Raw genomic sequence first — 24,151 nt, 5'->3', positions numbered from 1 at the left:
TAAGAATTAAGGCACCTTCATTGGTTTGGTGTTTGAAGGTAAAAGGATAGAGGTTTGGACCCTCAGGGACTCTCTTTTTGCTCATACGCTGGGGTTACAAGGGATCAGATATTGATTGGTTCCCTGTGTATTTTAAGTTGTTCATGGTAAATGGGATACTGTTCCTGTGCTTCCAACTTATCTTAGGAATGTGGTGTCTATTATTTCAAGCTACCTAGCAGGATTCTCTTTTTTCTTCCTTTTTTGGTTAACATACCTGTTCCTCAAGTCTCCTCCGGATCACAGAGATCGGCATGATACCCATACCTGGCCAATTAGAACACCCTAATTTCCTTGACCTCAGTGATTTGTTCAGGAATATTAATGCGGTCCATCTGATCAATTAGTCTTTCCCCAGGAATCTTCTCCTGTTGATGGTAGAAAGACTATCTTACCTTGGAGTCGCAATGCTGAAAGAATGTAACTCTGGGCTACCAGAAGCATCTTCCCATCTTATGGAGGAAGCCCATTTGTTGGAGAGGAAGCTCAAAGAATAGAGGGCCAGGAGTTGTCAAGGGAGCTCACTAGGGACATGACTTTCAGTTGTGTGGAATGCCAGCTACCTCACTCCCACCCCATCCTTCTCAGTCATATGAGTGATCAGAACTCATTTATAATGGAGCCAGTTATTAGTATTGGGTTTTTGTTTCTTGCAATCAAGAGTCTTGACCAGTACTGGAATCATTTGATATAATGAATGAAAACCTAGTCAAACTAACTCATGTATAAAAGTAGTATATTGTGAATACTTAAAGAAATAAATTGGAATTGAGGAGAAGGATGTACAACTAGACTTTGTAAGGAACAGAAAGTTATGAAGAAGTTCCTCTAGCCATTTTTCCTTTTCTCTCTCTCTGGGATCTCATGGCTTCAACTCTGCTTCTCTCTGGGTCTCTGTTCCATTCTTTTGTTTTCTTCTGTAGACTAGTTTCTTCTGTGACTTGTTAGATCCCTCCTATACCTAAGCTCAGCTGTGGCTTTGGCCAACCCTGGCACCCACTGTGGCCCCGACCTACATGACTTTGCACGTCAGTCAATCTGTCTCCTGGTGATCTGGGAGGAAAATAAAAATGTGTCCATTCCTGGGCCAGTCAATCATCTATAGCCAGAGGCATGAGGTCAATAGATATAGTTATGGTTGCTTAGACTACTCTTTCAGCAGAGGCTGTGAGTAGAGCAGCTCCTCTCAATGAGTGTGGTGGCATGGCTGATGCAGGGTAGCTGATGTCCTGGTGATATTGGGACATTGGACCCTTGCTCCTCTCCCAGTATCCCTTGGATCAGAAGTCCTGTAGCCTCCAAAGGCCCAAGTCATTCTGTATTGCTTCTTCCTGCCTTGAGGGGGGGGATTCCTTCACTATCTAGTTCCCATTCTAGCACTTTTGTCCTAGCAGTAGGAATTTGCTCCCACCTGTCACTCTTCCCATCCTTCCACTCCCACTACTGAGCAGGCTCTAGTCCTTCACATGTGCCATGCTACATGGCTCTGCCACCTGCTGCACTTTCTGATCCTGGCTTCATCATTTCAGCACTGCCCTATTCCTTGAGTCCAAAACTTCCTTCTTTTTGCTCCCCAGTTCCTCCTTGCTCCCTCCAGTAGAGTATTTATTACATTGAATTACAATTATATTTTTTATTTGTTTGTCTCCCACACCATGCAGAAATTTAGCATGTAGCGGGAAGATTTTTGAATTAAAAAAATCTTACTGACTCTACCACTGATCAGCTATATGTCTATGATGAGTGATTCAACCTTCCTGAGTGTTAATTCCTGATCTGTAAAATACAGACAATAATGGCACCCACCTCATGGCTTATTGTGAATATTAAATGAGATAACATATATAAAGTGAGTAGCATCGCACCTTTATTGAAGGCAGGGACAGTGTATAACTCATCTTTGGTTCCTCGTTGTCAAGCACAGGGACTATCATATAGGAGACTTAATACTAATTTGTTGAATGCATGAATGTTTAATTCAAAGAATAAAGCTCTAAGGGTGGACTAGCAGGCACTATGATAGGAGGAGGTGACTTGAGGCTGGGAAGTCTTTTCTAGTTGACTGAGAATTGATGAAAAGGCATCTCATCTCTTGTTTTTTATCAGGTCCCGTATCATTTGCCTTCTTTCTCTGATTCACAGCAAGGGATGACTTATCGTTCTGGTCACAAAGAAGTTGGTGGTATCAGACTTACTTTCCATATTAGTTATCTTTTGCTGTATAACAATATTACCAGAAACTTTTAAGCTTAAAACAGCACCCATTTATTATCTCATAGTTTCCATGGGTCAGAATTCTGGGCACACCATAGCTGGGATCCCTGCAAAGCTGCTATCAAGATGTTGGGCATAGCTGGGGTCTCATGGGTTTCTTTGCCAGCTGTTGAACTAAGGGCTCCAGTGTTGTAGTGCCTTTTGGCCAGAGATCACCCCAAGTTCCCTGCTACATGGCCTTTTCCATAGACAGCTTTAAACATGGCAGCTTACTTCTTCAAAGCCAATGAAGGGAAGGGAGAAACTACAGTATAACAGGCACTACAATCATATGTAACATAGTCACATACAGTGATTGTGTACACATGATAGTGTAAATCTCATCATCTTTGACACATTTTATATGGCCAGAAGCAGGTCCTCCCCATACTGAAACAAAGGGGATCACACAAGTGAGTGAACATCAAGAGGCTGAGATAACTGGGGGCCATTTTAGAGTCTATTTGCTACACCATCTCACAGCAAACAACTACAAAATGGAACAAAATATTTGAAACATTAAACAGAGAGAAGCCCTGAATTGTGAGCCTAGACAGAAGCACAAGAGATAAGCTGTGAAATTTACCTTGGCTTTCAGCCTGGGGGCAATTCTCAAGCAATAGTACAAGGACATTCAGCTCACATAGATAGTATAAGTCTTGTGAGCAGAGGGAACACAGATTGGAATTTGAGGCTGCTAGGTGGCTGCTATTTGAGGGGTAAGTCACCAGAGAGAGTAAACTTCTTCGTAGAAGCCCCCCAAATGCCCTAAGAACTTGGCCAAATGTAAATTTGCTGTATATAGAGAAAGACTCTGAGAAACCACTAACAGCTGCTGGCATACTGTGGCAGATTGTGTTTTGTAAAGATGGTCACATTTTACATGCTTCTATCCCAATGCTCTTCTAAAATGTGACTTCGGCATGCTCTGATCAAGAGATGGAGTCTGTTTCTCTTCCTTTGAGACTGTGCTCATCGTGGTATGGATGGACTGTGATTGTTTCAACTTGTAATGCACAGGGAAATCATGTTATGTGATTTATGAGGCTGGGCAACAGGACTATTCAGCTTTTATTTGTTCACTAGAATTCTTATGCTTGGCTCTGGGTGACTATATAAGCTTTCTGGCTACCCCAAGGCATATGGAAAAAGGTTACATCTAGATAGTCACTTGGTCTGTAGTCCTGAGCTATAGGTTATCTGAGGCCAGGAACTAGACAATTCAGGTGATTCCATCCTTTGAGTTGTCAAGGTAGATTCATCACTTGAATCTTCCCAGCTGAGGCCTGAGACATTGTAGAGCAGAGACAAGTCAATATTATGCTATCCTGCATAAATTCCCAACCCACAGAATCAGAGAGCATAATAAAATGGTATTTTAACTTGCTAAGCTTTGGGGATAATTTGTTAAATGGAAGCAGTAACTGGAATATGGAACTGGAGCTGAGCAGAGTTTTCTGAGGTTGCAAAGTGCTGGGGTGACATTGAGGTTGTGGTCCATGAAGGGTGACCTTGTTGAACATACTAGATATTTAATATAAAACTTAGATAATATAAAGACCACGTCTAAGGTGAAAATTCTGCACCCCTTAAAGGCAATACTCTAAGATTAAGAATCACCTTGAAATAGACCCAGTTTGCCAGGAACTGCCTAACAGAACAAAACATAGCACATTTAGAGGTAGATAACATAACCTAGAATCTCTACAAAGTATCATTGAAAACTTCCAACATATAATAAAAAATAATAAAACATGTGAAGAAGCAGAAAAATACGACCTATAATAATGAGAATGAAGTTGGCATAAGTAGACTCACAGTTAATTCATAGGTTGGAATTAGAAGACAAAGCTATAAAAAACTATTATAAATACTTTAGAGAACTTAAAGTAAAGGTGAAGAAAATAGGTGAATGGATGAGAAATTTCATCAAAAGAATGGAAACTTAAAATAGAAAATCTTAAAGACAGAAATTCTAGTACTGACAAATGTCCTTGAAATCAAGAATCCTTTGGGTTTGTACAGTCCAACAATTGCACTACTATGTATTTACCCAAAGGATACAAAAACACAGATTTGAAGGCGTACATGTGCCCTGATGTTTACAGCAGTAGCATCAACAATAGCCAAACTGTGGAAAGAACCTAAATGTCCATAGACTGATGAGTGGATAAAGATGTGAGATATATATATATGTGGAATATTACTCAACCATCAAAAAGAATAAAATCTCACCATTTGCAATGATGTAGATGGAGCTTGAGTGTATTATGCTAAGTGAAATAAGTTAGAGAAAGACAAAGACCATATGATTTCACTCATGTGGAATTTAAGAAACAAAACAGATGAATATATGGGAGGGGGGGAAAAGAAAAAAGAGATTGAGGGAGACAAACCCATAAGAGACTCTTAAAAATAGAGCACAAACTGAGGGTTGATGGAGGAAGGTGGGTGGAGGATGGGCTAAATGGGTGATGATTATTAAGGACAGCACTTGTTATGAACACCATGTATTGTTGTAAGTGATGAATCACTAATTTCTACTCCTAAAACCAATATTGCACTGTGTTAACTAGCTAGAATTTAAATAAAAATTTGAAGAAAAAAAGAATCCTTTGGATTTACTTGACACTATACTGGATGTAGTTGAAGAAAAGATCAGTGAATTAAAAGGCAAATCAATAGAAATTAAACAAATTGAAGAATAAAAAAAGAAAAAAAGGAAAGGAACAAAATAACCAACCCCAAACCAACTTCTTAAGGCTTATCAGACAATGTCAAATAGTCTAATGTTGTGAGTAATTGGAGTTTCAGAAGTAGAAGAAGGGGAAGAAATGTTTAAACAGATAATGGCTGAAAATTTCCAAAGTTGATGAAAGACATTAACTACAGATCCCAGAAGCTCAGCAAATACCAAGCAAAAAAATATCTATGCACATCACAGTCAACTGTTGAAAATCAAAGTCTAAAAGCCATTGGGGTAGATGTGTGTAATATTACATTAAGAGGAATAACAAGAAGAATGAAGGCTGGCTTCTCATGTGAGAAAGAACAAAAGTAGAAGCCAATGAAATGACATCTTTAAAATGTTGAAATAAAATGAAACTGGAAATGAAAAATTTTATATCCACTGAAAATATTCACCAAAGACGAAGGGAAAAAAAGAAAAAACTTTTTAAGACAAATGTATTTGAGACCATTTGTGGCCATCAGAATTATGCCACCAAAAATGTCAAAGAAAGTTGTCTTTTTTTGGTAAATATATAGGATCCCAGATAAAAGGTCAGATTAACAAGAAAGATGAAAGGACATTGAAAATTATAATACGTGGGTAAATATAAAAGGATGTTTTAATTTTTTGTGTAAAGGACTATTGAGTGTTTAAAACAATAATAAAAATATATGATGGGATTAATAATACATATAGGAGTAAAATACGACAATAAAACACAAAGGGCAGAATGGGGAGAATAATTGGAACTATGTTGTTATAAAGTTTTTATATTTTTGTGAATGTAATAATGTTAATTCAAGACAGACTGCTATAAAATGAAGATGACTATTGTAATCTCTGGAGAAACCACTTGAAATTACAAAGAATTATAGCTAAAATCCAATAGAGTAGATAAAATAAAATATATAAAATCATTTGAATAATTCAGAAGGCAGGGAAAGTGCAACATAGAAACAAAGTATTAAAGAACAGATGGAACAGACAGAAAACAAAAATAAGATGGTAGAATTAAACCCAACCATGTTAGTAATTACATTAAGTGAAAATGACCTATAAATTTGCATGAATTATGTATTGCTGAAAAAACAAGTTACTCCTAAACAACAAGGTATATTTATTTTTCACACTTTCAGTAGATTAAGAATACAGGAGAGGCTTTGCTGGGTGATTATGGCTCCAGATCTCTAATGAAATGACAATTATAATGTTGGCATAATGCATTTACTATAGCATCAAAAACAGTAAAATATTAGGAGGAAATTTAACAAAGGAGGTGAAATATCTGTACACCGAAAACTGTAAGACATAGATGAAAGAAACTGAAAAGGGCACAAATAAATGGAAAAATATTCCATGTTCATGGATTGGAAGAATTAATATTGCTAAAATGTCCATACTACCCAAAGCCACTCACAGATTTAAAATATTCCTTATCAAGATTCTAATGACATTTTCACAGAAATAGAAAAAACAGTCCTAAAATTTATATGGAACCACAAAAAGACCTGAATAGCTAAAGCAATCCTGAGAAAGAACAACAAAGCTGGAGGCATCAAACTTCCTGGTTTCAAACTATACCACAAAGGTATATTAATCAAAACAGTATGGTACTGGCATAAAAACAGACACATAGACCAATGAAACAGAACCTAGATCTGAGAAATAAATGCATACATACATGGTCAACTAATATTTCACAAGATAGCCAAGCATACTCAATGGAAAAAGAACAGTCTCTTCTGGATATTCACATACAAAAGAATGAAAATGGACCCCTTTCTTATACTGCTCATAAAAATTAACTCAAGTGGATTAAAGACTTAACTGTAAGACCTGAAACCATAAATCTCCTAGAAGAAAACATAGGGGAAAACTCCTTGACATTGGTCTTGGCAATGATTTTACGGATATGACACAGAAAGCATAAGCAACAGAAGCAAAAATAAACAACTGGAACTACATCAAACTGAAAGACTTCTGCACAGCAAAAGAAATGATCAACAAAATAAAATGGCAACATATGGTACAGGCGAAAATATTTTCAAACCACATATCTGATAAATGGCTGATATCCAAAATATATAAGGAATTCATACAAATGAATAGTAAATAGATAAACAAACAAATAATCCAATTTAAAATTGGGCAAAGGACCTGAATGGACATTTTTCTAAAGAAGATATTCAAATGGTCAAGAGGTACATGAAAACACACTCAACATCATTAATCATTAGGGACATGCAAGTCAAAACCACAATGAGATAGATATCATCTCATACCTGTTAGAATGACTATTATCAAAAAGACAAAAGATAGTAAGTGTTGGAGAGGATGTGGAGAAAAGGGAACCCTCATGCACTGTTGGTGGGACTGTGAATTGGTGTAACCACTTTGGAAAACAGAATGCAGTCTCCAAAAAGCATTAAAAATAGAACTACTATATGATCCAAGAATTCCACCTCTGGGTATATATATGAAGGAAATGAAATCACTATTGTGAAGAGATATCTGCACCCTCATAATCATAGCAGCATTATTTATAATAGCCAAGATGAAAAAACAACCTAAATGTCCACTGATGGATGAATGGATAAGGAGGATATGATATATATCTATATCTATATCTATCTATATCTATCTATATCTATCTATATCTATCTATCATCTATCTATCTATCATCTATCTATCTATCATCTATCTATCTATCATCTATCTATCTATCATCTATCTATCTATCATCTATCCTATCTATCTATATCTATCTATCATCTATCTATCTATCTATGTCTTGCATTAATATCACTTAGCCTTAAAAAAAAGGAAATCCTGGCATTTGCAATGGATATTGGGGGCATTATGCTAAGTGAAATAAGTCAGACAGAGAAAGACAAATACTGAGTGATCTCACATATATGCATAATCTAAACAAGCCAAACTCATGGAAATAGAAGATTGGTGGTTTGCTAAGAGTAGGGGTGGGGGAAAAGGGAAATGAGTGAAGGTGGTCAAAGGGTACAAACAGAGTTTTAAGCTGAATTAAATTTGGGGATGTAATGTACATATAGCATGGTGACTGTAGTTAACAACACTGTATTGCATATTTGAAAGTTGCTGAAAGCAAATCTTAGAAGTTCTCACCACAAAAAATTGTAACATGTGAAGTGATAGGTCTGTTAACTAAGATTTTGTGGTGAACATTTCACAATATATACATATATCAAATCACTACAGGGTACATCTCATACTTACACTATGTTATATGTCGATTATATTTCAATAGAGCTGGAAAAATTATTTAATGACTCTGGGAAGGGGGTGGAAGCTGCTATCCCCATGTAAGAGATCCAGATATGGAGGTTTAGACAGGGCTGTGCCAGCTAGTAGGTGGTTGGCCCTACATATACCTCTTTGCTTATAGACTAATCATAAAGATGAGGCTAAAACCTGTTGTAGTGTGTAAGTACCTGACAATTAGCTTTTTTCATTGTAATGTAAGTGCCTGACATTAAGCTTTTGGTTGCTGAAGCAACCCTGTCAAGGACATTCATCTTGAATAAGCATATTGCCAGCTACACAACTTCATAAAGAGTTAGGCTTCCCCACAGATGAATTTCCCTTTTTAGTAAGCTCCAGATAACCGAGATAACTGACTCTGTGAGGCACCCTGCTTTTCCTTCCTGCACCCTAATTCCCACTCTTAGGTTTTAAATTCACCAATAAAAAGTGAAATTCTGAATCCCTAGGTGGCACACACTCAACCTCAGTAAAGGCAGAACACCAGGTCCATGTTCGATTCTTCCTTTCTCCTCTCTCTACTTGTAACCTTGCTGTGTGGCCCTGTTGTGTGCCGTATAGCCTCCAGGACCGTGAATAAAAAACCTTGTTTTTTCAAAGTTCCTTGATGGTTGTTGCTGAGGTGCATTTTGAAATTATGAGTCACAAGGGCTGGTCCAGCCTTGACATGGGTTCCAGTTAAGGAAATGTCTGTCAGGGCTCACCACAGGTAGTAAGGGCACAGCTGAGTGTCCAAGATGTTCCTAGCTGACAGCATCACTGTTGCTAGGCTGAGATTGACACAGAATACCTGTGAAACAATGAAAATGTTGCCAACCTTTTCAGTTTTGAGGTGTCTGCACCTTTTTAAGGTGGTCTGGACTTCATTGTGTTTCAGGATCAATGTTTGTATTGAGACTGTATGTGTAGCCTGGCACTGTCAATGCCAAGTGATTTACTGTGATAATGACACTAAGGAGGTGAGGGCCAGTTCAGAAGAAGGGAAGCTTGACAGTGGGGGACCAGTGGTAGAGGATGCCATAGTGTTTTGCCAAAAGTCCAAAAGCAGGACGAAGTTCCCCAGGGACATAAAACAAGATTAAAGTCTATGTCATAGTTCTAGGCAGAATCTTAGATGTGAAATATCAAGGACACTAGAGGCCTTTTCATGCAACATTTCCATTTTACAAATAGGGAATTTGAAGTACAATATAGGGAAGAAATTTGCCCTGTTACGACCCTAAAGAAGCACAGTATGCTCTGGTGTCCAGACACAGTGAGATGCCAGCCCAGTTAGGGGAACATGGCTGTCAGGCCACCCTAGAATGGACCTAAGCCTGATAGTCCAAAATGGACAGTGTAGAAACTGTGGCCAGGTGTAGATGCAGGTTAGAGTCCATTAGGAGAGTAGTTCATCCTTCTTGGATGTGGGATGTGGGGAGTGGGTGTGCACAGGGAATGAGAGGTCTCTGCAGGGAAGATGATGGGTGAATGTGGCTGGGGGCTGTGTTTGATGATAGAGTGAGCCTCCTGACTGGGGTGGGCTGTGTTCCTGCTCTAGAGTGCCCCAGATGGCTCAGTCTGAAGAGGTACAGGTGGAAACAGGAAAGGTGGTGATTCCAGAGCTGCAGCCTTGACCAGCAGCCACAACTGGGGGCCTCTGGGAGTGGCTGTGAGAGAGGGAACCCAGGGGATCCAAAGAGAAGAGTGGATGTCCCTGGTACTGAGCAATGGGCTTCGGACAACTCATACTGTTAGAGAAGACAACATAGGAAAGGACCAGCACACTTTAGCACTTGCTTGAGTGTTCAGGTGAGCTCACCCAGGTAAACAGATATTGCATTTAAGAGAAAAATGTGAATATAAAATGGGGTGATAGTTTCTGTCTTACAGGGGACTCATTTAATCTTCTCAACAACTCTACGAGGTAGTTACCACACTATTAATTCTATTTTGCAGATGAGGAAACTGAGGCATAGAGAGATCAAACAACTTGCCCATGGTCACTAGTCTAGTAAGTGGCTAAGCAAGGACTAGAATCCAGGTAGTCTGCCTCCACAAAACATGTTTTTAGAATGAGCATGTGCTGTTTACAGAAGTGGGGGAAGAAAACCAATAAAGCTAATAAGAAAAAGAAAAGAAAGCCCTCTGGTCAGTCAGTTTTCCACATACTAGATGGCTCAGCTGGTCTAGCCACTGTGGGCTTCAGAATCCTTGCCATGGTGGGCAGGTGGATGTGCCCATGATGCTCCCTGGAGGATTTTGGTTAGCTTAGGACTTTAAAAACATGGTTAGAGTTTCACTCAGAATGAAAAAAAAATACAGTTCTCTGCACAGTTAACTTAGATATAATTATAAACCACAAACTGTGCCTGCTATTCAGGCACTTTGAATCCTTCCTCCCTCTAACAGGGAGTCCCTAGTCAAGTGTAACTACAGGACTCTGCCTGGTCTTTATTTTCCTTTTCTCTTAGGCCAGTTTGCCTGAGCATCTTCAGCCCAGCCCCTAAGGATGCTTTTGTGCTGGGTCCTTGGATTGGGTCATTTATGATGACTGTTCATGCTGCCTGTAATCAAGTAACCACCCTGTAGCTTCAGAGCAAGTGGGCACCAGTCAGAGGAGGAGTCATGGGGAGTAAGTAGAGGTGGGGCAGGAATGACCCAGGCTGGGGCAGTAGTTAACATGATGGGTGACAGAACCTGGGTTCTAGTGATGAGGCAGAGGGACTCCCAGCATTTCTCATTTCTGGATTCACGTGGGTGATGATGCCCTTCCCTCAGATGGGGTGTACAATAATGAGCAAAGTGGTGACTCAGGTTTGGGTGTGCCTGTGGGACATGCAGCAAAGGTGTCCAAGTTGCCATGGCATATACAGGTGTGGACAGAGAGTCTGCTCCAGGCCCAGCTGGAAAAATCATCGGCTAATAGGGGGTGATTGAAGCCAGAAAGGCAGAAAAGCAGTTAGGCTGGCATGGTTCACAGAGGAGCTGGGGAGGGAAGCTGTGTGTATCTTAACCCTCAGGAATATATAATCATGGGCACCAGAAGGACTGCTGCTTTGGGTGGAATGGGACCAATCCATTATGCTCACTGACATTTATTTGGCAGAAAGAGAAAGTAAAAGCTAGGAAGGGAGACCCCTTTTTAAGCACACTTCTTGTGTCATTCCATTGGTGGTATAGGAGGCCAGAATATGCCACCCTGGAATATACCTCTATGGCACCATGATTCTTTTGAGCTGATTATTTTGAGAAACTGTAGATATAGGAGAAGCTCTGCAAACAGAGTAGAAGTTACCCTTCTGTAAGGGAAATTTACATTTGCACAGGAAATCTCCATTTGGAAGAGTTTCTCTCTGTACTGGGAGGAGAAGTTTGACTACAAATCACAAGAGAATCTTATCAATGTAGGAAGCAGTAAGAACAGTCTATGAAAACAAGGTTTACCCTTGTTTACCCTGCTTTTCCTGGTCTTCCCATAACTTGCCCCCCAACTCAACTCTTTTCTTTGTTTGATTTAGCTGAAGATGATATTTTAGCCTGAATTCTGAGCCACCTCTTAAGAGAGTTACTTGTTTTTCCCTCAGTATCTCCCATATACAAGATATACATGTTAATAAACTTCTGTGTTTTTTTTCCTCATTAATTTGTCTTTTCTTATAGGAGCCTGAAAGGGAGCTGATTTTGCTACCCCAAGATATGTCTTTATGGTATAAGGATTATTTTGAGCTCAAGGCAATCAAAACCCACCAGAGTCAGGAAAAGCTCTTTACTTCCCCCCTCAGCTACCTAAATCTGCATTGGAAAGGGGGCCTGTACCAGAAAGAGAGCTATTGCCAGAGATACTTTTTTAACCTAAGGAACTTATCTCCATAACAGGGCAGCCCCTGTTTTCCAAACACCTCTGCTGACTTTCTGTGAATGGCCTTCCTTCCCTTTGTATCCCTGGGTCCCTACCCCTCTTCTACCTCAATCACTTGACCCCTTTTGGGTCTCATGTTTTTATGGGGCTCCCATATGTATGAAATTTATTTGTTCTTCTGTTAATCTGTCTCATATCAATTTAATTATTAGATCAGCTGAAGACCCTATAAGGGAAGAAGAGAAAATATTCCCTCCACAGGCCCCCAGCTGAGAACTTAGAAGGGTAGAGGGAAATTATTCTTCTACCCCTACAGTGTGGGAAGAAGACACATGCTTGACTTAGATGCATGAGTCTGAGTTATGCAGTTCTGGCTGGGTGACTCTCTCCAGCCATGTCTCAGTTTCTAAGGAAGGGACAGCCACTCCTTTGCTGCCTCAGACACCCATGTTGTGGTGTCAGTGCATTTGCATGCTGATGTATTGCTGAAAGGTGTGGAAGCTCTGTTTCTCTCACTTTTCACTTCATCTCTTTCCCTTCACACCTACCCCTCCAACTTCCTGCCTTTGCTTCTCAGACCTCATGCTCAGGGAAGGGAAAGTCTTAATGCCTTGCTTGATATTAATCAGTTCTATCAGTTAATCACATTCAAAGTAGCTGCCATGTAGCAGGTACTGTGTTTACTGAGGCTGTAGTGCAAATAGAGAACTTAAGAACATTCTTTTTTTTTTTTGGGTAAATATTGAATCCTCCCAAATGTTCCTGTAAGGTGGGCATTATTTCCTCATTCTACTGTTAAATAATGGCTCCCTAAAATGTCAACAACATAACTAGTTTGTAAGACAAGTAAGTTTTATTGTTTCACTGGGGTAAGGGAAATCCTGCCTTGACAGTTGAGTCTTAGTGTCTCAGAGGAGAAAGGGTGAAGTTGGTATACTTACTGAGATTTGAAATTTGGTTTAAGGAGTGTCTTAATCTGGGACTTGGTTGGGTTTAAGTGAGGCAGGGAAATGGAATGAGATAAAAAGCTGTTTTTTTTTTCCTTTACTTCTTTCCCTGCTTTTCTATTCTTGCCAGGACCTGCATCCACATCCCCCCACCCACCTCACCACCACTTTACACATGCCTTATAATGCAAATAGCCTATGTCCTCCTTGTAAGGAACAAGGAGTTAATGATTTCTCTAGAATGGATAACATCTAAAGAAGGACCAGGTGAGAATTCATGTGATTTTGATGTGGGGTCCAGGAACCAATAATCAAGAATTCTTGAGATGTTTTCAGTGCAAAAAAGATGGTTTTATTAAAGCACGGGGACAGGACCCATGGGCATGAAGAGCTGCACTGGGATTGTGAGGAGTGATTCATCATGTACTTTTAAGTTGGGGGTGGGGTAGAGACAAAGAAGTTTCCAAAAGGATTTTCATAAGAAGACTTCCAAGATCCTGAAAGCCTGGCTATTGTCAAGCTAAGGTTGCTTTTTACCTTTAGCAAAGCATTAACATTAAGACAGTTGGGAGTTCCTGGAGGAATGTCATACTCCTTCTGCCTCCTTCTAACTCCCCAATCAAATAGGGGCCTGAAATCATTGCATGTATGGCCCTCCAAAACCAAGTAGCCCTTGAAATCCTGACTGTAGTTCAAGGAGGCCCAGTATCATATGACTGGCTTCTGGCTGGGACCCGATGGCTATGCAGCTCTAATCTGTGGTCATGGCTTCCCCCAGGCTGGATAGTCCACTGTACTCCGGGTTTTGCCTGGATGCAAGACACATTAAAACCATCACCAATGTTCCAAATTTAAAACCATGGTGAACATGTTTTGTGTTACATTGGTATGACCACCTAGCATCTATCTTTGTTACCTCTTTGAGACTGGAGAATATTATTTGGCACATGGAAACTCTTAAGTACATGGTCAAAGCCCTAAATGACACTCAAAATAGCGTTTCTCTATTAAATGCTAAGGTAATACAAATATGTAAAGCAGCTTTAAGAAACAGAATGGTATTAGATGTTTTTAACTGCTACATAAGGTGAAACTTGTGCTAGCATAAAAAAACAATGCTGTGTATACAGTCCAGATTACCATCAAAATACTTCTGGGTTTCTATCTGACAAATCAGTGCTCGAATTGGTGCTTTAAATGATCGCTTTCTTTTAGTGATTGCTTTAAACTGCTGGACTGGAGGAAAATTATTGAGGTCAACTATCAAGGACCTTTTATTCAGATCTCTCTTTCTCGTTCAGTGTTAACCTTATTTTGTCATTTCTGGTGTCTCCCTTTCTAGTGCCAGGACTCCTTCACTGCCATAACTTCCAGCTAACGGATAATCCCTTCTACTCAAGGAGATTCATCTATGTTGTCCGTGTTGGATTCAGCAGCCTCCCCTTTTGTAACTCCGCTATACATTCCCAACTGAACAATACTGACCCATGGGTAGGGACATCTCTACGCCCCTATCCAGCTGGAAGATGTTACAGAAGATGAGACCTTCCACCTTCAACAACCTTAAAGATTTAAGGGTCAAAATTGTTCAGAGGGCAAATGATGAGGGAACAGAAGGCAAGCTGAGGACAGAAGGGAATGTAGATACAATTAAATGTCCTTGTAATCTGCAGGCTCCAGGAAGTTCCCAACCATCTTAATGTTAATGCCTTGCTAGAGGGAAAAACAACCTTAACTTGACAATGGCAAGGCCTCTGGTATCTTGTGAGTCTTCTTTAACATATTAAAGTATTTTCTCAACCTCCCTTTTCCCTTACCTCCGCCAACCCCATGGTATATAACAGCCACCTCTCACAAACCCTGTGCAGCAGCTCTTTCTGCCCACGGATTCTGTCCCCATGCTTTAATAAACCACCAATTTTGCACCAAAGATGCCTCAAGAATTCTTTCTTGGTCGTTGGCTCTGGACTCCACCCCACTGAACCTCATGTATATTCCATGACCTCATCAGTGCAATTGCTTCAGTCATAGGGTAGCTCTATTTTTAACTTTTTGAGGAACCTCCACAGTTTTCCAAAGTGGCTGTACCAACTTGCATTTCCACCAACAGTGTAAGAGGGTTCCCCTTTCTCCACATCCTCTCCAACATTTGTTGTTTCTTGCCTTGTCAGTTTTTGCCATTCTAACTGCCAATGTGGTTTTGATTGATGATGGCCAGTGATGATGGGCAAAAGACATGAACAGACACTTCTCTAAAAAAGACATAGGAATGGCTAACAGACACATGAAAAAATGTTCAACATCATTTTCAAATTTCTTAAAAAATATTTTATTTATTTATTTGAAAGAGAGAGAGATCAGAAGCAGGAGGGAGGGGTAGATGGAGAAGAAGACTCCCCCTGAGCAGGGAGCCTGACGTGGGATTCAATCCCAGGACCCTGGGATCATGACCTGAGCTGAAGGCAGGCACTTAACCAACTGAGCCACCCAGGCACCCTCTACATTTCCTTTTGCCTTTGATCTCCACATCATTCCCCCCTGAACAATTTTGACCCTTAAATCTTCAAGGTTGCTGAGGGTGAAAGGTCTCATTTTATGTAACTTCTTCCTGCTGATAGGGGTGTAGAGATGTCCCTACTAATGAGGTTGTGGAATATAGGTGAAATTCAGTGGGGTGGAGTCTGGAGCTGATGACCAAGAGAGAATTCTTGAGATGCCTTTGGTGCAAAATTGGTGGTTTATTAAAGCATGGGGACAGGACCCGTGGGCAGAAAAGAGCTGCTGCCCTGGGTTGTGAGGGGTGGCTGATTATATACCATGGGGTTGGGGGAGGTAAGGAAAAAGGGAGGTTGAAAAATATTTTCATATGTTAAAGAAGATTCACAGGATGCCAGAGACCTTGTCATTGCCAAGTTAAGGTTGTTTTTCCCTCTAGCAAGGCATTAACATTAAGATAGTTGGGAACTTCCTGGATTCCTAGAAGTATCTGTCTAGGGTCTGCAGGCTATAAGACATTTAGTTGTATTTACATTCCCTTCTGGAAACTAGGTTAGTGATAGAAATGTTTTGTTCTTGTAAACTGCTAAGACATTTGCAAACCGAGGGAGACTTAAGTCTTGCAAGATTGTGGTATCTACAGGTTAACTATTTCTTTGTCCTTTAGGGCAGCCAGGAGAGTCTGAGAAATGCTGCATATATCCTGGGGGAGGGGGTTGCAGGGTGTCAGCCTCAGCTCACCTTCAGCTCCCTCATCACTACCTATGGGTCAACATTGGTCAGTTGAGGAATTCATATATAGGAACTACCAAAGGCAGAGGCAGCTGAATCCAAAGTAGACAAAATATATGAACCTCCTTGAGTAGAAATGATCATCTGTCAGCTGGAAGTTATTGCAGTGAAGGAGTCTTGCCACCAGGTGGAGAGACATGGGAGAAAACAGCAAAACAATTAGAATATCAAGAAGAAAGAGCAGCCCAAATAAGAGTTTTTTAGTAGTTGACAAAATCTTCCTCTAGTCCGGGAGTTTAACCAATCACTGAAGGAGAGAGGGGCATCATTTAAAGTGCCAGTTTGAGGATTCATGTCTTTTGGTAACCTCGTCACATTTTTGTGGTAATCTGGAGTTTATAGATAACACTCTTTTAATAAAGCATAGGTTCCTCCTTGAGCTGCAGCCAGGATATCAAGGGCCATTCAGTTTTGGAGGGCCATCTTTTGAATTTGTGGGTGACTGCATGTTGGGCTTGGTTAAAGATGGCGTTGATGTGGTTTTGGAATATTAGTGAGGTTTGGTGGGTGGGGTACAGAACTGACAGCCGAGAAAGAATTCCTGAGACATCTTTGGTGCAAAAAGATGATTTTATTAAAGTATGGCCATAGGACCTGTTGGCAGAAAGAGCTGCACTGGGGTTGTGAGGAGTAATTGATAATATACTATGTGGTTGGGGGAGGTAAGGAAAAAGGGAGGTTTTCAAAAGAACTTTAAAAAATTATTTATTTATTTATTTATTTATTTATTTATTTATTTGACAGAAAGAGAGACAGGGAGAGCACAAGCAGGGAGAGCTGTCGGCAGAGGGAGAGGGAGAAGCAGGCTCCCAGGTGAGCAGAGAGCCTGGTGTGGGGCTCAATCCCATGACCCTGGGATCATGATCTGAGCTAAGGGCAGACACTTAACCTACTGAGCCACCCAGGCCTCCCTCAAAAAAACTTTCATGTGCTGAAGAGGACCTATAAGATATCAGAGGCCTTGCCTTTGTCAAGTTAAGGTTGTTTTCTCCTCTTGTAAAGCAATAACATAAAGACAGTTGGGACCTTCCTGGAAGAATATCACACATTGTCCACCCTGGAGTAAGGGGGTGGAGGGAAGTTGCAGGGTGTCAGTTTATGCTTTGTCTTCAGCTAGCCTTCTGCTCCTTCATCAGTATGCTTGGCTAAAGACTCTATTTGCAATTTTACTTCAATAGAGGCAGCTCCTGACAAATATGGCTAAGGGATAAAACCATCAAGAAGCCCTCTTTGTTTGATGTCTAGCCTTAACAATACCTTAATTATGAAGAATCACTGGCACGTGGGAGAAAACCAACTGTCATCTGCATTATCAATAGGAGAATCTTCTAAGTCTGATCTACTAGAATAAACAGGATCAATAACCTCTGAACAGTTACGTTCTGTAGAAGTAAGATAGTCAGGTCCAGGCATAAGGGCAGTTTTGGTTTGCAATGACTTGAAGTCAAGAGAATGGAAGAAGATTGGAAACCTTAGTTTGGAGAGCCATAGCTAGATGTTTGAGGAAACCAGAAGGATTTAGGAAATAGTATAAATTCTAATATCTACAAAGATGCTATTGAAACATTTTTTTCTCTCTATAATCGATCATCCTCATTTTTAATCAGAGATAGCCAAATTAAGACTAATTCATTTGTAAAACAAATTTAGTTTTAATAAACTTGACCTAATTATATAAGCTTAGCAAGAATAGTTATTTGATCATATAGAGCTTTCAAAATCTGCTTTGCTGGAACATTTTATAAGGAATCTTGATTGTACTTTTTGTAGCCTCTCTAGGCCAGAAGCCAAGCCAAATACTTGCTGTCAGATATGCCTGCAATACCTATAGATTTGGGCATATTCTTCTTCTTGAGATCTCCAAAATATCCTGAGGTTCCTCCACTGGCCAGGAAATGACATTCTTTACTTACCTGGGAAGGCTGCTGGGTACTCTGTAAGCAAGGTATCAGGCCAACATTTCCAAGGGGCTCTATTGGCTTCATGCTTCATAAAGTCAACCTTAGTTCCTTAAAGCTGTTTGGTCATATCTGAGTCTATGCATGTATCAAAGATGACATTCCGGTCAAAAGCCTTGGTAAAATAACCAATGTTTTCAATGATGTCCTGTTACAAGGAGAAAAGATTCTTATTGAACTTATGAAAATAATTGTAATTGCCATGGAAGAAAGAATATTCACTGAGAGTTTTCTGAATTCTGGAGGGTTTAGATAGGGAGAAAAGTTAAACACTTCAAATTGTTCATAAAGGAATATTTTATCATATTTCTGTATATCATGGATATCTTAAGAGAAAATTTCCTTAATCTGGAAAAGCAAACGTTAGAGAACAAGTAAGGTTTTAAATAAGAGTCACAAAAGCTATAATCATTTTTCTCAGTTCATTTAGTCCCACGTTACTAATTCTTGTTCAGTTTGAATATGGCATTATTTTTAAATTAATTTTATTATTATTTTTTAGTTCTGGAAATTCTTACCAATTTTAGTTTTATGATTTTAAAGATATCTAAAACCTGTATTTGTCAAAAGCACTTTTTATGAATCTCCTTGAAGATGAAACATATTTTGCAAGAGAATAAGAACAATAACTATAAATGACAAAAGACTAAAAAAATGGACATGGTTAAAGATCTGATGAGAGTTCATTATAATGTAGCTGACAAGAGAATCCAGTTATTTCTGTGACATCTAACCCTTCAATAATCAGATTATCAAGGGATGGCCCATACACCAAAACATATAAAAACTTTAGGAATTGCATATAATTTCTAGAATATTTAAAGCATTTACCCAAACAGTATAACCTAAGGCTTATCATTTGTTTAACAATGCTTCCAGAATAACTTAATATACCAAATAAGGCCTAATTAGTCAAAAAGATATCATTTACAATTCAGATTACAGGGAAGTTTGTTAAAAACCTTAGAAAGTTTTAAAGCGCATGCCTAAATAGGATTGCAGATAATCAAGGACCTAATAAAGACAAAACATGGAAACTTTGTTTTTTTGGGGGGGGTTAGACAAAGAGAAAAAACTTTTGTTTATGTATTTTCTTATCAAGAGCAGACAAACAATCCAAGAAAACTTTGTCTTTTTAACAGAGAGAAAAGCAGAATTTTAATCTTATGCCAGTGTACTTTCAAGGTCTTTCATTTCAGTCTTACTCCTGACCACATATAAAATTCCTTTCCAAAGATTTCCCTTAATAAACACAATAACTTTTTCATTCAGAGTTGCTTCCCTTATTTCCATCAGTCTTAATTACTTTTAGCAGAATTTTAACTCTTAGAAACCTTAGACTCCAGTGAAAACTAAGTAGCAACCAATTGTGAACTGTCTGTTACACAAGAATTCTTTAGATCTAAACTTTATAAATACATTTCATAATCTTTAAAAACAAATTTTTCCATTGTACAATCTTTCAATAAAGCACAAAGCATGTTTACCAACAGACTCCTTAGTTTCTCTTCAATAAGGTCAAAAGCAGATAAACCTTATGTTTAGTAATCAATGCTTCAGTGTTTTTTCTATTTTATCTTATTTGGAAAAGACTTACATGTCCAATGAATTCAATCCAATTTATCATCCAAGCAAACCTGAAACTTTATAAACTTTTAGACTACCAAAGACTTTGAAAACTATCTTAATAATTACCCATGAAAACTTAGAGACAGGGGTGCCTGGGTGGCTCAGTCAGTTAAGCATCTGCCTTTGGCTCAGGTCATGATCCCAGGGTCCTGGGATCATGCCCCACATTGGGCACCCTGCTCAGTATGGAGCCTGTTTCTCCCTCTCCCTCTGCTGCTCCCCCTGCTTGTTCTCTCTCTCTCTGTTAAATAAATAAATAACATCTTTAAAAAAATTAAAAAAAAAGAAAAATTTGAGACAGACAAAATTAACCATCATTTTAAGTCATCTTTTTGTTGACAAATTGCAACAGAGATAACACGAGCTTATTTGACCTTCAGTAAACCTACGTAGAATAAAAGTTCTGTGTTTAATGATGATAACTCTAAGGACATGTTTATCTTAATTAAACCAACAAACTTAAATTAGTTTAAATACCAAATTTGTCCCACCTGAATCCACTTAAACGTCAATCAATTTGTCCCCCATTGTCAATTTTTACCTGGGGCACTGCTGGGGAAATCTGAAGTGGGCAGTGTAAGTTCAAGGGGTGCTCCTAGCTCCTTGATAGTGGGGTAGGGGGAGAAGAAGTTAATGGGGCCAGAGGTCCCAAGGATGATATAAGGAGCCAGTTATGTAGACCACACCCAAGGTGGTGCAGAAAGAGGAAGAGGAGGAGGGGAGGGCAGAAGAGGTGAGATGCTGCCATCAAGGCTGAAGGTAGATAAAAACCCAGAGTACAGAGAAAGAGGACTCCAGTTCTGAAGCTCATCAGCTTGGATAGATGAAAAGACAGGATTCCTTTCTACCAACAAATGGAAATAGGGAGTTCATGTTGGGCAGGAGAAGACAGAGAACTCCCCCAAAACAAAAGGAGTTTTGGCAGCTGCTTGGCAATATTCCTTGAAGTCCCTGTCCTGAGTTAGACTAAGCAAAGACAATTGGCTCCAATTATCACATCCATTAACCAGGAAATGAATGAGAGTGAAGCCCCCACATACAACAAGAGTAACCTAGGTCTATTAGGAGGAAAGTGAGAGAGAGAGTCAGTGCCCCCTTCATCAGGGATGGCAACCTGGGTTTATTTGGTTTATTTGGAGAAGCCCTGTTTAGACAATCATCCAATATATCAAGAGGGGATTTACTAGCCTGGTTAGTGGCCAAACATTCTGCAAGAGGCCCTATGGTCAGGGTCCTGATTTAGGGCCAGGCAGGCCTGGACTTAAGGTACCTTTGCCCATTTTCCCTTTTCCTGCAGAAGATCTCTAACTGATAGATCATATTGAAGTTTAATGTCCCATTAATGGGCCATTTTTTTCTCGTCTTCTAAGGAATACTGAGGTCATGCAGTGTTACAGAAAAAGATCAGTCTTTTTTTCTAACTCTTGTAATACGAATTGCTTCCAGTGGGTTAAAAGTCATCCCATAGGAGAGTCCCTGGGAACTGAAGAAGCCTACAGAAGGTCCATTACTAAGAAAATCCATGCCCCCCCCCGCCACTCTGTGACTCCTGGGTGGCATCCCAAGCAGGATGAGTCAGAGGTTCCTAGTGTCAAAGCTACTGCAGGCAACCCTTGGAAAAAATGCTGGTGTCCTGCTTCCCCATTGCATCATAGGCTGCAAATGAGTGCTGGTGAACGGACCAAAATATCATGCCATAGTGTGTTTTGAAGAACCTGCTGTTTTTAACCCATGGGAAACACTAGACAAATTTTACAAAGAGGAAATTACCCAATTTTGTAATTTAAGTAGTTAATAGAGGGCATTGATGGGAAACAGTCAAGATAGAAATCCATCATGATCTAAGCAACATTCCAAAACATTCCAGCTGTAGTCCTTACAGCTGACTTCCCCACGAAACAGTTCAGTTGCATTTTACCCCAATTGGGCACTGGTTTTGCCAAGCTCTGAGCAGAGGTCTTGCAGCCAGACAGGGCTAGACCAGAGATGTGAAGGGTATCACATTAGACCAATGAAGAAGAAACCTCACATGGGGGTCTTAAGGTTGGCAGTTGTCATAGTGACTTGGGTGGCTGGCTGTTCCATGCCCAAGATAGACAACTTTGTATAAGGACAGAAATGAAGAGAGGGCATCGTTTTGGCCATGGTACTAACTTCCAGCTAAAGGCAGGCTTTTAATTCCTCCCTGTAAAACAGCCATGGGTTAGAGGATTTCAGCCTGAACAATGGACATGAAAGTATTTCAATAAGACCATACTCCATGAAAAGTCCCTGGAATGAAAGTAAAGAAAGAGTAGAGGAAGTAATCACCAAGTTTGCACTGAAGCTCAGAGTCCAGATGAGAAGACACAGCCCCATGCTGGATATCAAAATGATGTGATTTTGATGTGGGTCTGGAAGCAAATGGTCAAGAAAGAATTCTTGAGACATTTTTGGTGCAAAAAGGGTGGTTTTATTAAAGCATGGGAACAGGACCTTTGGGCAGAAAGAACTGCACTGGGATTGTGAGGAATGATTGGTTACATACTTTTAAGTGTGTGTGTTGGGGGGGTGGGTGAAAGAGACAAGGAAGTTTCCAAAAGAGTTTTTGTAAGAAGACTAACAGGATCGTGGAAGTCTGGCTATTGTCAAGGTAAGGTTGCTTTTTGCCTTTAGCAAAGCATTGACATTAAGACAGTTGGGAGTTCCTGGAGGAATGTCATACTCTGCCTGTCTCAAGTATTTGTCAATGGGTTGCAAGTTGTAAGGAAATTTAATTTTATCTACATTTCCTTTTGGCTTTGTTCTCCTCATCAAGAATGACTGGATGAAGCTATCATATGTGTATTCTAGACCACCAACACTAGACATCTCAAAGCCAAGACCCCTGGCTTCAAGGAATAAGTGACCTAGGATGAACACCAGGACCTTGACCTCATTCTGACCAGTTCCTGGATACCTGAAAGGACATGTGCACCAGAGCACAACCATCAGTAAAAACCCCCAGGCCTTAAACAAAGATGAGTCTCATACTCTTTCCTTTCTGAGTCTCCTGGATGGTGCGTCTGTATCTCTCTCTATATCTTCAATAAACTCTGCTTTCACTTCCTACTACCTTATGTTTGATTTCCATCCTGTGTGAAGCCAAGAACCCTCTTGGCTGGTTCTGCAGAATCTCCCTCTGGGTCCTCAGAGCAGGCAGCCTGAATCATAAGGACCATAATATAATAATTTACAATTGGTGTCACTGCAAGGAGAAGATTTTGGGGGCAAAACCTCCAAAGAGTGTTAGCATGTAGGATCATTTTCTGCTTTCTATTGAAGAATTGATCTTTTATCTTTCTGGGAAAGGGTTTCCTGCAATAATAAAGTTATGGTGATGAAGGGATGGAATAGTAAAGACATGTTAATGTGGACAGCAAGCTGTGTAGAATGTTTTTCCTCTCACCACATAAAGGGTATTGATCCCAATGCGGGAGAGACCAAAATCTGGTGGTGTAGTTGATATGTTTATTTTAATACTTAGAATTCTCCATTTGCAAGCGTGTCTCTCTCTCTATAATGGGGAAGGAAAGGATGACTGAATCACAAGAAAATCTCATCAGTGGAGAAGGCGCTGACTTGAATCTGCATAACAAAACTTACCCGTTTGCATAATTTTCTTGGAAACTTCCCATAACTGGCCTTCTTTCACCCCCTCCCCCCACCCCAATATCTTTCTTTGTTCTTTAGTTGAAGATGGCATTTAAGGCGGTGGCTTGGGCCATCTCAGGGTATCACTCAGTTTTCCTGATTACCTCCCAAGCATACATGAAGTATACATGTTAATAAACTTATGTTTGTTTTTCTCTTGTTAACCTTTTATTACAGGAGGTCTCAGTCAAGAATTCACAAGGGTAGAGAGAAAGTTATTTTTCTTTCCCTAAAGAACCCAGATTTTAAATAATAAGAAATGAGGAACTAAAAAAAAATTCAAAAATAATGGCTAAAAGGTGTGTCATTTGGGTTTTGGAAACCAGAGGCACAACTTCAAGTTGACAGGGGCTAGTGGAGATCATGTGGATAATTTTAGGACCAGATTCCTGGAGGAGGTTGAGATTGGTGTTGTATGGTCTATTATGGATACCTTCTCATGGGAGGAGCTGGGTCATTCAAAAACTGCAAGAAGGAGTGACGAGGATATCTGGG

The sequence above is a fragment of the Ursus maritimus genome, unplaced genomic scaffold (genome assembly GCF_017311325.1).
Source record: "Ursus maritimus isolate PB19 unplaced genomic scaffold, ASM1731132v1 scaffold_1, whole genome shotgun sequence".
Classification (NCBI taxonomy): Eukaryota; Metazoa; Chordata; class Mammalia; order Carnivora; family Ursidae; genus Ursus; species Ursus maritimus.
This window is presented reverse-complemented; position numbering follows the sequence as displayed.